Source organism: Hyaena hyaena, unplaced genomic scaffold (assembly GCF_003009895.1).
Source record: "Hyaena hyaena isolate Hyena2069 unplaced genomic scaffold, ASM300989v1 scaffold_8, whole genome shotgun sequence".
Taxonomy (NCBI): domain Eukaryota; kingdom Metazoa; phylum Chordata; class Mammalia; order Carnivora; family Hyaenidae; genus Hyaena; species Hyaena hyaena.
The window spans coordinates 7321864-7327863 of record NW_024080640.1 but is presented as its reverse complement, the minus strand read 5'-3'; the positions used below and the strand labels follow the sequence as shown (position 1 = coordinate 7327863).

The window sequence follows — 6000 nt, the reverse complement described above, 5'->3', positions numbered from 1 at the left end:
TGAGATGCCTTTTCCTAAATGCCTTCGTGCTTTTATCCCATCCCTAATCCCTGCTTATGGAGGAGTGAGTTCCCTGGATGAATTCACATAGAACTGGTTTGGTGGGGGAGGGTGCCTGGGTGATTCAGTCAGTAGAGGCTAACTTTTGGTTTCATCTAAGGTCATGATCTCACGGTTCATGACTTCCAGCCCTTTGTTGGGTTCCGTGCTGCTGGTGCTCACCCTCTCTCTCTGCGCCTCCCCTGCTCTCTCGCAAAATAAATAGATAAACTTAAAAATTAAAAAAAAAAGACTGGGATGTTCACACTTCTGTCCCACCCACTCTAGGAGTCCTATACATCTTACCCTACCCTGTGACTGCAGAGGAGTGTCAAATTCTGGTGTTTCATGTGTTAGGAAGCCTATTGTTACAGTCCAACAAGGCACCTTTCTTCAGAACCAGTTTTATCAATAATAAAGTATTGTTTTGATCTTATCTGTCACTTCTCCCTCTCAGGTAGGGAGAAGGGTGTAATTTATTGGGGCCCCACCAATCCTAGCAGGGATAATACAGGTAACAGGTAATTATAATACAAAGCACACTGTGATCAGTGTAGTGTGAGTTCTAAATTAGAGGAGATCATTAGCCAAGGAGAACTCCTTTCAGTCAAGACAATTACAAAGTAGCAGAATCACACTGTAGACCTTTATGCCCAGGGCCCATTCTACATCAGAACTTGTTTTAATTTTTTATATACAGTATATAACTTAATAAATTATCAACCTAATCATAAATATAGTTAGTAAGTGATTTTTGAGTTAGAGTGTTTGCTTCTTGCTGTTGGATATAAAACTATAGCATGTGGTTGTTTGTTGGTGGTCAAAGTAAAGAGCTGATGGGAAAAAACACCTTATGGGAAATAAAACTGGAGAGGTGGTTTGGAGCTAGAGGTAGAGGGTCCTAAATGTATTATGTGCATTTAGGTCTTTATGCTTTAGGTACTGGACAGCCACTGAAAGTGTTTGAGCAGGAAAATAACCAGCTTAGATGTGTGGTTTAGGAATTAATATGGTAGTGGTGTGTCAGAGTATAAGGGTAAGACTGAAAGCAGAGAGACCTACTAGGAGATTATAGCATTAAACAAGGTAGGAGGAAGCCAGATATTTATTGTACTCGAAGGTATTCGCAGGAATAAAAAAAGAACAAACACAAAAAACATATGTTTCAAAACAAAATTACTAGAACTTGACTATATAATAGATGTGGGTAGCTCAGTCAGTTAAGCATCTGACTTAGGCTCAAGTCATGATCTCACAGTTCATGGGCTCAAGCCCCACATCGGGATCTGTGTTGGCAGCTCAGAGCCTGGAGCCTGCTTTGGATTCTATGTCTCCCTCTCTCTCTGCCCTTCTCCCACTTGTGATCTCTCTCTCTCTCTCTCTCTCTCTCTCTCAAAAATAAACAAACATTATAAAAATTAAAGTTTTAAGCTGGTGCCATTAGAAAGATCTTAATTAACAGAAACAAGAATAAATAAATGTTCAGGAAAGAAAATAATGGTTTAGATTTGAATCTGTTAAGATCAACACACTGGTAAAATGGATGGGTGGAAACTTCCAATGAGGAGCTGTCGGAGCTAGAGATGGGGTTTCAGAAATGAGTCACAAACAAGGAAGAATTAAAGCCATAAGACTGAATGAGTTCACCAAGAGACCATTAAGAAGTGAGGATGTAGGAGAGGGCCAAGGGCAAATTCTTAGAAACCTGTATTTCAAGCTGGAAAATAAGACGAGGAGACATAGGGATAAAAGGAGATATATGAAAACATTATTGGGGGAGCCCAAGGAGGGGAGAATTTTACAGGCGTGAGAAGCGATAAGGCATGAGGAAACCGGGAAAATCAGATAAAGTGGGGAAAATAGGAATAAAACAAAACGCTGCATTTGGTAAGCAGCTGACTACTGACCTTTAAAAAATTATTATGGAGGGAGAGAAGCTGAAGACAGATGACAAAGATTAAGGGAGTGGGTGATATCCGCATGGAAGCAGTTGACAAAGATGACATTTTAAAGAAGTTTTGTGATGAAGAGAATGAAGGCAAGCACTTAGCGGGGTAGCAGTGTGCAGTGAAAGTGGTTTTGCTGATGTGCATGTTCGTGGGCTTGGTTTTCTTGTTTGGCTGGCTAGCTTGGGCTAGTATCAACCTGAATATGATTACACTCGGGGAGCAAGAGCCAGGGGTGAAGCCAGAGAGAGAAAGCGAGGGAGATGACGTGAAATGGACAGAGCGAAGATTCAGGGCAAGACGGAGGAGCTGCAATCGAGACCCTAGAACGGCAGGTTACCGGTGGAGGAGGCTGTAAAGGGGGCCAGCAGAAGCTGCAGAGGTCGTACCGCAGGCACACACGTGCAGGGTGGACAGACGGCATGCGGGGGAGACAAGGGAGGCAGGCCAGACGCTAGCGGTGACGGTGGTGGAGCGGCGTGGTCCGATGGGTGACGCAGGCGTGCGGGCGGGACTGGTAAGAGCGGCCTCCCGGGGCCTGTCCCACGCGCCTCCGGGAAGGAGACTCCTCCGCAGCTTCCGCCGCTGGGGCTCTCCCGGCCCTGAAGCTTCGTTCAACTCGGAGCACTACCTGTGCGCCTCCTGCTACCACAGGTGTTCGGAGATGGCCCTTGGCTGCGCTCGTGACTTCCATGCCGACGGCACGCGTACCTCGCAGTCGCTGTCCCGCTGCAACGCGGCCTGCTGGGCCTCCTCTTCCTCGGCCTCGCTGCTCGACCCGCGCCTGGCCTACCGCCCGCGGCCCTGCGGCATCCAACCGGATGGACCGGAGTCCGGCAGCTGCTCGCACCAACGAGGAGGAGAAGCTGCAAGGCCTCGACGACCGCTTCGCCGTGCTCACGAAGAGGCACGCGAGCACGAGAAGCGGAGGAGCGCGCGCCAAGCCCAGGTGACAGCACTGGGACCGCGCCACGCCCGCTCGTCGCGCCTCGCTAGGGCTTACTGAGCGAGCTGCGCGCGCAGCTGGAGGAGGCGCGCTCGGCGCAGGCGCGGGCTCGAGCACTTCCGCCTGGCGGAGGCGGTGCGGATGCTGTGGGCGGGCTGCGAGGAGGGGAGCCCAGGATACCCCGGAGGCGCAGCAGCGCGACATGCATGGCGCCTCGCTGGCCCGCCTGGACCTGGAGAAAAGCCTGGAGTCGCTGCTAGACTAGGTGGCCTTCGTGCGACAAGTGCCTGACGAGGAGGTGGCTGAGCTGCCGGCCGCACTGTAGGTGTGTCCTCGGCCGCGGCCGAGGTCAACGTGGCTACGGCCACACCAGGCATCAGTTCGGCCCTGAGGGAGATCTGCGCCCAGCATGAGTCCCCGGCTGCTAGGGACTCCAGTTTCGCCAACCTGAACTAGCGGGCGGCGCGAAGCACGGAGGCCAGCAGGGCCAGCTGTGGGGACATTCATAAGTAGTGGTGTTAACTACAGGCAGGTACCGTCGAGACGGAGGGGCTGCGTGGGGCCAAAGAGTGTCGGAGAGGCTGGAGAGCAGCACAGTGCAGACACGGCGAGCTGCCAGGATAGTGTTGGGCCGCTGGAGAGTGAGCTCACCGAGAGTGTGACATGGCCTGTCACCTTCAGGAATACCAGGACTTGCACTGTGTCAAAATGGCTCTTGGCATTGAGATAGCAGCTTTACGGGGAACTGCTGGAAGGCGAAGACAACACGTTTTAGCACCAGTGGATTAAGCATTTTAGGACTGAATCCACTTTCCGATCCAAGTTATCTGTTCCCACCTAGAATCCTCAGTTTTACAACCTCCAAAGTCTCGTCCTCTGGGCTGTCTCTTAGGAGAAGGAGGTTTTTAAGATAGCCTGTAAGCAAAACCTCCCACATAGGCAGAAATGTTGAAGAAATATTGGAAGAGACCATAGTGTCTACCAAGGAAATCAAGAAATCAAATATAGAAGAAAGCACCACCTCAAGCCAAAAAATAGAATTCTGGTGCTTAGAAAAACTTAATGTTTAAAAGGAGATAATATGTAGGGGCGCCTGGCTGGCTCAGTCGGTAGAGAATGGGACTCTTGATCTCAGGGTTGTGGGTTCAAGCCCAGGTTGGGTGTAGAGATTACTTAAAATATCAAATCTTTAAGAAGGGAGGACAATATGCATTTGACTTGTTAAAGATCCTATTCCTGAATCAAAACACCTGTCACCACTATAAAATATCTTCAAGACTTCATTCTCATATTTAGCATCGAATACTTCCTCTAATGAGAAAACCACCTCTTTAGTTGGAACAAACTACAGTCCTTGAGTAATCACAGAGGAGCTTATCGAAGAAGCCAGCCTTCTCACCTAAAGCTCAAGCTTCACAGCCATAGGTGATTCAGGTACAGAGGAAGTACAAAGTAAGATGCTAAATCTGTGATCATCATTTGCTATGAGTTGAAATTAAAACCTATATCCACTCACTATGCCAGCCATTGCCCAGCTATATAATCTCATTCTAGTTACCTAAAACATGAGATCACTGCCAAAGGTTAACCAATGATCCTTGCCCGACACCACTCTGACAGAACTGTTTCACAAATAATAGGTGTTTGTTTAGTGGATACTTTGCTTCCCATCATGTTCAGTGTAAAAAAGCTAGTGTAGTATTCTTCACTTTAAATGCATTGGTATTCTTCTTAAAAGAACTTACCCCCTTTTGTTTCTTTGCTCAATGGATAAAACTAGATTCATGTTGACCATTTCTATTATTTGTGTAATAAATTCTCACTGTGAATTTCATATCCTTCCAATTTTGTGAGTAAAAAAAAAAATGGCAGTACAAGTTTTAAGGATTGCCCCCAATAAATAAAATAATGAAGAGTCCCTAGATATTAGATTTTCAGCTTATTCAAATACCACTAATTAGGGGGGAAAAAACTGTTAAGAATGTAGTTTTTCATCGTAACTGTGGAAACACAGGAATAGTACCCCAAGCTGTGATTAAGCTGAACTTAGATTTAGTAGTATAAGCTAGAAAAGGTGAGTTTTGTGTGAATGGAAAAAGCGAAGGTCTCGTTTATATGTGGCAGTTCTTTTGTGGTGGTATAGAATTCACTGTTTGGTGCCTTTATCCTTTGATGGAATCCTTCCTACCTTTCCTAGTAGTCTGGGTCCTCAAGAGGCTTTGTTTTCACTCTCCTATGCTTCTTAAGAGTGCTGAGTGTATATTATGTTATCACCAGGACACAATGCTACTGCCCTAAAGTCAAAGAAGTCACTTCTGGTCAGTGAACACCGCCAGCAAAAACAAAAAACAAGAAACTTTCTTTTTTTCTAAAAGAGTCTTGCCCAACAATTTTAGCATTACTTCATGGTTCTTAGGATGTCCCCTCCCCACTGAAGAGGAAGAGACACTGAGAGCAGAGAAGGAGCATATCGGCTCCTACTCCCGTGCTAGGAAGTGCATTCTGGAGAATGCCCAACTGTGTAGCAGCTACGCTGCACAGTCTTCCACATGTGCCACATCTGATGTAGGATGAATTCTCTGTCCGCAGTCACTTCTACCAGACCTAAAGAGCTGCCCTGTGTCTGTCACACATCTCCACTAAGAGCTCTGTGGTAACAGGGACATGTTACTTTTACTCAGCTTTCTTATTCTAGTACATACTTCAGTAATTCAAGGAACTTGAGAGATACTTTTCTTCTTTCCCTTACTCTGTCCTTATCTTTACTCCCCACACTTACTGTAAAACATTAGTAAAATAAGAATTAAAAGTCACGCAAATTCCACCAACAGGAAAAAAAAAACAGCTTTCCTTTGGGTCTACACACTCTAAATTTGGGAGTCTCCCCATCCCCCACACACACCCACACACAAATGCCAGCCTGTCTGACAAATAAAATCTTATGAATTATGAGAGCCAAAAATCTATTTTAATCCTAAAATTACCTTCTACATTGCTATTTTGTAACTTGTGTTATTCCTAATTATGGTATTAACCAGTCAATGTTTTAATTTTTTTTCTAAATCTAGA

The 6000-nt window shown here is 46.1% G+C and overlaps 1 pseudogene; it reads left to right on the top strand.

Annotated features, from left to right (window-relative positions):
* Window positions 1-2331: 2331 nt before the first annotated feature.
* LOC120239525 lies at window positions 2332-4001 on the top strand (annotated as a pseudogene).
* The last annotated feature ends 1999 nt before the right edge of the window (window positions 4002-6000 follow it).